Consider the following 12,064-nt stretch of genomic DNA (forward strand, 5'->3'; position numbering starts at 1 on the left):
TCTACTAGACTTTTAAAATTGACATCAATTAATAAACTAATAATAGTTTTCCTAGTCATATGAAAATTTAAAATTGCAATGGATCAAAACGTATAAAATAAAAAATATTTTAATCAATATTTTATTTTGCTGTTACTAATTGTTTGAAATACCGTTTATTTATAGTAAAGAAATATGACATCGATAACAATGTTTGATCTTATCGAATAATATCCTATCTAGTACCTAGTACCTACATGGCTACATACATGTACCCGTTTGGAGATAATCTGTACATTTACAATCCGTATTTCTTAACCATTGCGTTTTATAAACTCAAACAGATTTCATTCAATTTTATTAAAATTTATTTATATTTTCTCTAATATTTTGTTAGTCTTGAAAGTTTTTTTTTTTCAAAATGTTTGCGGCATATGTTTCAAATAACCCGACTTTTACTGGATCCGAATTGGATTATTATAAAATGGTAGCAGAAGCCGCCAAGTCAATTGTTATCGAAAATGAGGAATTAAAGCAAGTAAGTAATCTATTATACAGACTACACAGTACTCGTATTAGTTGTATTACAGTTAGATGTAAACGAATAATTTAGGATTTAAATTAATTTAACGTTTTTAATCAAAAAATATTTTTTATTACTCGTGAATTAAGATTGAGTTTTCAGTTTTCTTTACAAAAAATAGTATATGTACCTAACCTGACAATATTAAGACATAAATACAAAAAAAAAAACAAATAAAAAAAAAATAACAATAAACACTTAAATACACTTGTATTCTTAAAACATTTTTTTTAGAAAAATTATGAACTTATTTCCAAATCAACAATATTTTTAAATGAAAATGAGGCATACATTGAAGAGGTCAGCAAGTTAGAATTGGAAAAAGTTAGTATTTCAAAATAAGTAATTATCTGTGAATTTAAAATATCAAATATGATTACTTTTATTTACGACAAATACTTTTTATTTTGTTTTTTTTTTTCAATTAGAAAGAACTTAAAAAAGAAAATTTAGAGTTACGCAATCAAATTAATATATTAGAAAAGAAAATCATTTTTGAAAAATAACAGGTAGTAATAAGTATTATTACAAATATACATAATATTATTCAATATGTATGTGAATACAAATACATAAAATTAAATAATAAACATTTCATTTATTTATTTAAATTATAATATAGTTAATTTTCAAATAACTAAGTAACTTCCTATGCCTACAAGTATAAACATGGAGTGTAAACATTCTTAACTAAAAAATAAATTATTACTTTTTTTAAATGTTTTAATTTTTTTTAAGCAGACAAATTATTTGTATAAAAAACACTATCAGATTTATATGTATGTATATTATACATAAGTGTATTTATATGTTTATATGAATAGCATGACACAAATTAGTATCACTATGATTTTAACATGTTACATGTAATTTTCAATATTTAAATCTAGTAATTATCACATTTTAAATCCAAATAGAAGCAGTTTTAAATAAATGATTATACAAATATCAGTGGAGTAATAATATGGTCTTTATATTCTTTGGTTTTGGCAATAAATCCAATATTTATAGTCAAATGTAATTTTATGTATGTTGTATCTAGGACTCTTTGAAAGACACAAATATCGAACCAGTAATTAAAAATTCAATAATACTCATTAATAAAATGAATCAAATCGAGGATCAAGTTTGTGCTAAGTTTGAAAATTTAAAACTTGGCCGATCATCAACTGCTACTAAGCCAAAAGTTCAAGAACATGTAAAATTAAACTATTAAATTATAACTCAATAAATAAAAATGTAAATATGCTTATATGTATAATGTGTTGAATGATGGTGCCCAGTTCATTCAACATTTGAAGAATTTGTTAAAACGATTAAGCCTGAAACTGAAGATGACATTAAAATAATTTGACTTGCAAAAGCTAGAAATGCATACTGGAAGAAGGGTGGTCAGGTAACTAAAACACAAAAATGTATAACATACTAAAAAAAAATATCAAACAAAATATTGAATGTAATTATACGTTTGGTTTATTGTATGAATTTTATTTTAGATTCGATGCTGTACAAATGACAGATTGAAAACTAACACCACATTATAAGTGTTACCATCATGTTGTCCAAAAGAAAATGCTGAACTCGTTGAACAGAATGCTTATAAAAGTTAGAATAAATACATGCTTGTACAAGTTAAAAATTTATATTTAAAAACCATGTTACAGGACAGTTAAGCGTAGATTCAACATCTTCAATAATGAAGCCTACAACCAAAAAGTTTACAAATAGTGACCTTTTTGATGTTTCTGACTAACCTGTTAATATTATTTATTTATCTTAATAAACACATAAATTATGTGACTTTTATGACTTATTTGACAGTAGTTAATTATTTTATATTAATAACTAGAACTTTAATCTGCAATTAGAAGTTTTTATTATAAAACAAACCTACATTAATACATTTTTAAAACTTTTCAGTGGAAAAATTGTAGAAAAACAAATTAATTTTATTAATAGATTTATTTACAATATATATTGGAAAGTTATTTTATCTTATGAAGAGTGTAAGCAAGTGCTCATATGAAAGTCATATCTAAGTTTTTACAGTAGGAGATAATCAATGATGTAATCATGGTTTTATTGAAACAGGGCATTCAATTTGTATGTAGTTATCTGGACATTTGATTTACACGACTATGTAATACCATTGAGTATAGATAGTATAGAGAAACCATCTATAGCTGAAATATGTGATACGCGCAAAGGGATAGCAGCCGATAGATGTCGCATTCCTTAATTTGTCGCGGATAGCAAATGCAGTATGACCATATTAATGATACATATTTATTGTATATATTTAAAATACCATAAAATAAATTTTACATAGAGCGCCAAAAATGTTATTTGAAAAGGACACGGATATTATATGTTACAAGAAAAGACGAATTAAATACCTATCTATGTAGGTATTTAAAAAATAATTTAACGAACTTTACTACCTTCTAAGTTATTAGTTTTAATTTTTTAATTTGTGCTGTAATTGTGAAATTTTTAAATTGTTGGTTTTTTGTAATTACAAATTCTAAATATGCCTGGCGGAAGCTGTAATTATTCTAACTGTAAGAATAATAGATCTAATTGTAAAAAAAAAATGTACAGATTTCCTACAGATACAGAGACATGTAGAAAATGGATTCTTAATTCTGGTAAGTTAAATACATTTTAATTGAAATGACTAAGATTAATGCAGAGTAAATAAGATATTATTTTTATAGGAAACATGGCATTAGATGAATTGTCACCGAAAAAAATTAAAAATAGGTATCTGTGTGAAGATCATTTTAATGCACATGATTTCAACAGACCAGATCATAACAGGCTTATGTCTGGAGCCATTCCTAAAAAGTTTAATGCGCATAGTAAGTATTAAAACTCAATTAAAATTGTGTTTAGTCAAATATATTATACAAAGTTTTTTATAATTTGTAATTTAAAATAATATATTTAGACAATGAAGTTACATCAAAAGTGTCTCAAACACAAACTACAGACTTCCTGACACCAGTAAAAAGAAGTCTTACATTTTATGAAACAGGTAGGTAAATAAATAATAATATATATCGCATACACATTTATATCAATTAATATTTTTCATAACTAAATACATAATACACTATGATTTTGGGTCTAACCATTCAAAAGAAAATAACTGAATAGACTTAAAATTAAATGTTATTTGCTAATTAGTGATCTTTAAACTTGATATCATTTTTTTAAATATTAATTTGTCTCTTTATTGGTTTGACATAATATTATGACACAATGATCATATTATGACATTTTAAACTAAATAATTTAGTTTACTTGTCTCTAAATTTTTTTTTTTTTCATTCGAACTATTAAAAAAGTATTTAAAAGCTCTACTTACAATTTTTTTTAAATCAATTTTAAACACTGATTAATAAATACAAAATTTATTAGACGTTTAAAGTTTATATTTTAATGAACTAATAATAATGATTTCAGTTAATCTATTGTAATTTAAAAGTACTCAGCAGTCAGTCTGGATACATTTCATTATTATAAGGACATCTTCTATGCATTATTAAATTAAATTAAAATAAGATATTACTATTGATTTATTTCCTTTTTGGAACCTTCATTTGATTTGAATGATTCCCATAACAGCACAGTATATAAATAAAGATCATATTGACTTTTTACTAGTTGACACAAAAATAAAAACAGTTCATTATAAAATAAATAGGGTAGAATCATTGAGTTTAGATAGTATACTATCTAGTATCTATACTATATTTAATGGTAGAATTTAAGCTTGTGTTAAATAATTTTAGTGTCTCACCTCCATACAACTAAGTCAAATATTATGCTACTTATGCAGTGGCATATTTAGGAATTTATCATGGGGAGGGTCTAGAAAAATCAGATAAATCACCTCTCTCACAATTACTTTGTATTCATTATTCAGTACCTATACCATATTTATTTATAAGACATTTTAACATTTTTGAGTTTTTAATTTTTTAATTTTTTCATATAATATAATATATTTATATCATCAACTTTATAATAATAATAATAATAACCATACTTAACTAACAAATTATATAAGCTGTTCACTAGTTCACTATTCACTGCAACCACATTGATGGGTATATTCCGATGAATAGACATTATAAATTAATAAGAGAAACTGTCCGTCATCGTTATTACTTATTATCTTAGGCTATCATTTAGTTAATTTTCATAACAGTAGAACCAAGGTGTGATTGACCCCATGGACCCCCCTCCTGTAAATATGCCACTGTACTGATGTATATTTAACCATTTTGCTCTAAGTCTACATATTTTTATTATTGAAATTTTTTAAAAATACGAACACTAATAACAAAATAATATGTTAGTACCACTTAAAGTTGTTATTAATTTTTTATGATTAGAATCCAACAATATTTACTAGTGTTAAATATTAGAGTCTGTTGTAGTTTGTACCGAGTGTCCATAATAAGTTTAACTAAAGAATATGTATGAGATATTAGTTTTATTACAGTTTGCTTACAAAATATGATACAAAAGTATGAGTAACTTGCTTAATATTTAGTACACTACTGACTACAGAGGACACAAAATATATATTAGTAAATTTATGTAAAAATTAAAACAAATTACTTGTAATTAAGTATTGTACATATATAAAAATTCCAATAAAACAAAAATTACATTATTGTTATTTATAGGAGAACACAATTTATTTCATAAGAGTCCTTTTGGTGATAAACTAATACAAGACTTTTCGCCAAAAGAACTGAAATTAATAATTCCCAAAAAAACGTATGAAAAAAATATAGAGATGCAAGGAAATAAAGAAATTATTGATGAAGAATATGAGCATACACATAATTTTGAAACTGTTTCCCCAAGTACACAAAAATATGTGTCACAGTTGACACAATTACCAAGTCCAAAAAAAACAAAAAAAAATATTAAATATGAAAAACTTTTAGATATAGTCATGAAACAAAAAAAATTATTGGCACAGAAGCGTCTTAAAATATCACGTCTGATTAAGCAAAAAGCGTATTCCAAAAAAAACAAAAAAAAATGTAGATCCAAATACTCTGTTTAATAACTTTGTCTTTAGCTCGAAAAATTCAAAAGCCCTTGTAACTATGCAGCTTTTGCATACCAAAAAAAAACCATGGACACAAGCCGAGAAAAATGTTGCTACATCTATATATTTTAAATCCCCATCAACATATAGGTTTATGAGAAGAAACAAAATAGTTCTACCAGGTGTGACTACCATACAACGATGGCTTAAGTCATTAATGTATTTGCCAGGGTTTGTAACAGAATATAATTCTCAATTGACATTAATGACAAAAGTAATGTCTGAACAAGAAAAAAAATGTGTTGTGTTAATTGATGAAATGTCAATAAAAATGTGTCTAGAGTATAATAAATCCTTAGATTTCATTGAAGGTTATGAAGATCTAGGGCATTTAGGTAGATCAGGAAAGTCTGCAAAACTTGTTCTTGTAGTAATGATCCGTGGACTTTACAACAAATGGAAACTACCTTTTGCTTACTTCATTAGTAGTTCTGGAGTCACTGGTGATCAAATGGCCAGCATTGTAAGAAGTAGCATAGAAAAACTGTACGAAATTGGATTTTCGCCAAGTATAATTACGTGTGATCAAGGAACAAATAACCGCAAAATGTTTTCCTTACTTGGCGGAACTCCTGAAAATCCGTTTGCATTGATAAACTGCAAAAAAATTTTTTTAATGTATGATATTCCTCATTTGATAAAAAGCATTAGAAATAATCTGATTACAGGAAATATCATAATAACAGTAAATAACGGAGAGAAAAAAATATGTTTCAATGATTTCCGTGAAACATATAAAATTGACTCATGTAGCAAAACAACAAGAGCAATGTGTAAAATTGATCAACGGCATTTGAATCCGAATCCATGGCAGAAAATGAGTTGTAAATTAGCTTTACAAGTTTTCAGCAATACTGTGAGTACAGCAATTAAAACTGCCATGGAAACAGGTGAATTAGTTTCTTACACAGCACAAGATACAGCTAATTTTTTCCTTCAGTTAAACAATCTATTTGATGTCCTAAACAGTAAACATTTAAAAGACAAAAATCCATATAGAAAACCACTCAGTGAAAAAAATGTAAAAGGTTTTACAGTTATTTATGAAGCATTGGATACTTTTAAAAATATTAGAAAACAGAGTTTTAAAAATCAGTCAAATACCAAAAACAATATTCCGCCATGCTTCACTGGATTTGTTTGGTCTTTGAATGCAGTTTTGGAACTTTACAAACATGAACAAAATACAAGTCCATCACCAACAAAATACTTCCTATTGACTAATAGACTGTGTCAAGATCCCCTGGAAAATCTATTTTCAATTTTCAGACAGCGCTGTGGATACAATAGAAATCCTACTTGCAAATCATTCAGATGTGGTTTTGCAAGTATTTGTTCTTTTAGTCTTTTAAATTGTGCATCTGAAAAATCAAATTGTGAGGATGACGAAGACAATTTTTTAACACCAGAAGTAATAAGTGACTTACAAATTGATGATACACCAAAGGATAAAGATGTGGATATTCCAAAAACTACTTCCATAGCATCTTCCAGTGATTCAGACGATACATTAAATTGTACAGAAAATGAATCAATACCTATGTCTTCTTTGTCATTAGAAAAATGTTCCTTAGAATATTATGCAGGATATTTAGCTATGAAATGTGCTAAAAAAATTGAATGCAATAAATGCTACAACCAATTAGTTGATACAAATAAAAGCCTCGATGACAAAGATCAATTGTTTATTCTACACAAGACATTTGATCATATTGAATGGACATCTACAGATGTAGGTTTAAAGGCGCCTACTAAAGAATTAGTAGATTTTGTACAAGAAAGTCTGATGATTTTTCAAAACTACTATGAAGATATAAAATGGAAAAAAACTTTGGTATCTACATTAGTAAACATGGCTGAAAAAAAAATAAAAAACAGTTTATTAGAAAATATATGTCAAAAAGAAAAAAAATTTATCTTAAATAATTTATTTTCAATTAGAATTTATAAAGAATGCAAATGGTCTATGGATAATTTAAAAAATATAAATAAAGGAAAACAAAATTCTAAATTAATTATACTTCGACATAAGTAAAGATTTTTCAATTGTTGTTCATATATTTTTTAAATTCAAACATTATATTGGTATATTTCATTAAAATTATTATTATTATTATTATACCAAATTATATTTGTATTATCATTTAGAATACATTTACTGCCTATACTCAATTGTTATTATTAGGTATATAAGTATATTGTTATTAAATACAATACAATTCTAGTTTAATTAAATATTAATTTTTAAATTATATCTATTATTTACTTGTTATTATCATAAATCATAATTATATTTTATTTGTTAATAATTTTTATACTGTTATTCTTATTTATCATACTTCAAGTATAAAATTAATTAAATTATACAAATATTAGGAATTAATAATGATCTGTTATTTAAATGTTTCGAATAGGTACCTAAATTTAAAATATGTGTTGAGTTATTAAATGATTTTTTTTTAAATTAAGTTTCAACAAAATTAACACTTACAAGGAAGCCCATAACAATATTTCATATTCAGCAGTTTCTATTTAAAAATTCAATTGAATACAACAATAAAAATGTATAATATATACCAAAAACAATAAGAAATATTATAAATAAATAATCCACTTATGGTAATTATTACTTAATTAAAAAATGTTGATTTTTATAACATCTTAATTGTATTATATTAGGTACCTAAGTATTTAAAATCTTGATAATTGATAATTACATATTTAAAATTTAAAATTTAATTATTAAATATAAAATTGTTAAATCTAAAAAATAAGATAAAATAATGGAGTACCTATGTAATTTATGAAGATTTATACTTGTAAATTTTTAAATAAAAACAAAAAGGAAAATCTAGTTTTAAAATGACAATACTTTTAATAATAAATTAATAAGTGATGACTGATGAGTGTCGTCTTGAAAAAAACAATGCAAAAGCACTGCAAAAAACCGTGCATAAGGATTACATTATAACATTCTATATAGTATTCTACAATATCAATAGTTTTTAATCGGTTAAAATAAAAAATAAATAAATAGGTAAACACTTAAAACTTACCTAGTTACCTTCAAAGTTATACTAGAAAGTAAAGCAACAGGGGCACAAGTGCACAACGCACAGTTAAACACGACTGTTGCCGTTAGTGCCACTCACACAGACACAGTGGGCACACAGTCCATTGGTTGTTGTATTGCGGCCGCACATTAGGTATTTACATTTAATTTATCATGGGTATTTCTATTTATACGAACAATAAAAATCCCTAATCTCTCTCCGGAGTAGATTATTAATAACGCTTCGAGTTTTTCCATAGCTTAATGTTACAATAAAATTCTTGATAATATCATTATTTATTGATTGTCATTGTATTTCGTTAAAAGGCCGCATGTGTTGTCTCCATCTTACAAGTGCGTAACATAGCAAAAACTGTTTGTTAGTCTAGGATATTTTATAATTTTATACATTATTAATTATAATACTATTATTTCATTAAAAAAACATAGGTATTTATAAAATAAATTCCAAATTAATCAATCAGATTCATTATGTTATGCACACGACTCACTCAGTGATGGATTTACAATTATATTTTAAACCTCGGTTACGCTTAACCCACCGTTTTTTTTTGGTTTAATCTTAGTTGAACTATTGTAAAACAGGCGCAGCCCCTCAGTCATTCATAGTAGGTATATATAATTTAAAGTACTAATATTAAAACAGTATTATATTAGTATATTAGTATTTTATTTAAACAGTATTTTTAATATTTTTTAACTACAATTGTGACAATATATTAGAAGCTTTGTATTAAATTTTGAAGCTTTTTTACTAAAAAACTTAAAAGATTTGAAATATTTTGAAAAATGTATCAAGTATAGAAAATACTAGCATTAACATTCAGTGAACAATTCATGAGTCTATGGTGACAAATTGTCTTAGAGTTACACCAATATATCAAAATTCAATTTTCTCAGAATTAATTTTGTGTAAAAATATCCGTTTTTCCTTAATTATTTTTAATTTTTCCCGGTGATTTTGAAAACTACTGGGAATTTAAAAATTTGACCTACCTAATGTACCAACTAGATTCACTTTCCAACCAGGAAAGCTACTGAAGTTGAAAATCGAAGCATTATTTCGACAACTTATCATGTACACACACCCACACACAAAAAAAAATACACACATAATTGTAAAATCAATACATTCATCGCTCCGCTCAAAATCTAAAAGTGCATTACTTAATAAAGAACTCTCATATTAGATTGTTGTAACAATGTGTTTTAATTTATGCGCAAATTTTATTTTAATAAAAATAAATATAAATGTCAGTAAGTAAACAAAATCTGAGCGCACGGCAGTGCGCCAGGCCAAGTTCCAGCAATGACAGTGTATCTTTACACGAACCAATTTTTCTAACCCATATATCTTTGTTTCCTCTTAAGATAAACTTTTGAAATTTAAAACACAAATTAATCTTAAGTAGTATAGGACGCTGTACGAATATGAGCCCTTAATATTGTACCATTCCAAAATGGGAAGATGTCAAAATTTGTAATATTGTTACTGACTGACTGACTCACTCATCGTCAAAATTATAAGATACTTCCCGTATAGGTAGAAACGTGAAATTTGGCATAAAGGTAGGTAAGTTTTCTTTCAAATATCGTATACAATATCAATATGGTAATAAAAAATTGTTTGTAGTTGACTTACATATATATATTTATAAAACATTATAATGTTAAAGTTATTTTATTCAAATACAAAATATCGACTATCGAGAATTGGGATAGCTTTACGCTTCACAACGCGCGTCGTGATAGCAAGGGCGGTCGGGTGGCCGCAACTTGCCGCAGATCGGAAAGACGGAAATCACAATATTGTAATTATTAATTCATACATTTAGGTTGCAAATGGCAACGTTTATTTATGACTAAATTAGGCAACGTTGAACAGCAAAGAATATGATAGTGATGAAACATTAATTACGTAGCGGTATCAACTGCATGTCTACAAAATCAAATATAATTATATGCACTATAACATAATTACAATTAATAATTATTATTGATATTAGTTTTTTTATTTCATTAAAACACGGTGCGCGCCCTATTGACATTCCGGTGAATTAATTCATTACGTATCATAATATAGGCGAGATGGTTTCTCTATACTATCTATACTCAATGGTAATACACACATATTAAGTTTTAGTATAATTTTTGTTAGAAATGGTTAATTTTTCTTATAAAAAACAAACTGATATGGTTCAAATATTTTATGAGTGTAAAAAAAATAGTAGACATTCTGTGGCAGCATTTAGGGAACAGTACCCAGATAGACGTATACCATCACACATGATGTTCAAAAGGTTAGTGGATTCCTTAAGACTTAAAGGTAAATTTCCTAATAGTAAGCATGATCTACAAAAAAAAAAAAAAATACTAAAAACGAAGAAATTGAAAACCAAATATTTAAGTATTTTTTTGAAAATTCACATTTTTTAATAAGGGAAGCTTCAGTATATTTTAATACTTCATACAGTCGTATACAGAGAATTTTGAAAAAACATAAATGGCATCCCTTCAAAATTACCTTAGTACAACAACTAAGAGTTGGTGATACTGATAGAAGATTGAGTTTTATTCAATGGCTAATAAATAAAAAAGAATTAGAACCTTTAATATTTAATAGTATACTATGGACTGATGAATCAAAATTCATGACAAATGGAATCCTGAATCGTCATAATGCTCATTACTGGACTGATGAAAATCCTCATTGGATGAGAGAATCTAAATTTCAAACCTTTCATGGAGTAAATGTTTGGTGTGCGATCAATTAATAGGTCCATATTTTTACAGTGGTCAGTATTTTTTTAAATCCATAGCTCTATCTAAATCATCTAAATCATACCTTGGGCGCCTAGAAGTCCAGATATAACATGCTTAGATTATTTTTTATGGGGATATTAAAAAATAAGTTAGGTATTCAACATCAGAATTTTGTTGTGTTTATTAAATACACTTGTAATATAAAAAAGTTGATTTAATTAAATTTGTAATGAAGCGAGTTGCAAGTTAAAATTATAATTTATGAACCTAATATTACAATATATGTAGAACAAAACAAAAAATACATTTTAACTATGACTTTTCAATATGTATATGTATTTATATTGAAACATTTAATTTAAAGCATAGATATTGTCATATTTTCTACACTTTTTTTCATAATTCATATAATCAAAATATAATTTAGAACTTGTGTAATTGAAAGTATAACACTTCTTTAAATACATACCATTCTTTTTTTTTTTGACAAAGGTATATTTAACTCCACCAAGAGACATTATGGAACTTAAGG

The sequence above is a fragment of the Diuraphis noxia genome, unplaced genomic scaffold (assembly GCF_037042655.1).
Source record: "Diuraphis noxia isolate RWA-SAM2 unplaced genomic scaffold, SU_Dnox_SAM2 contig0001, whole genome shotgun sequence".
Taxonomy (NCBI): Eukaryota; Metazoa; Arthropoda; class Insecta; order Hemiptera; family Aphididae; genus Diuraphis; species Diuraphis noxia.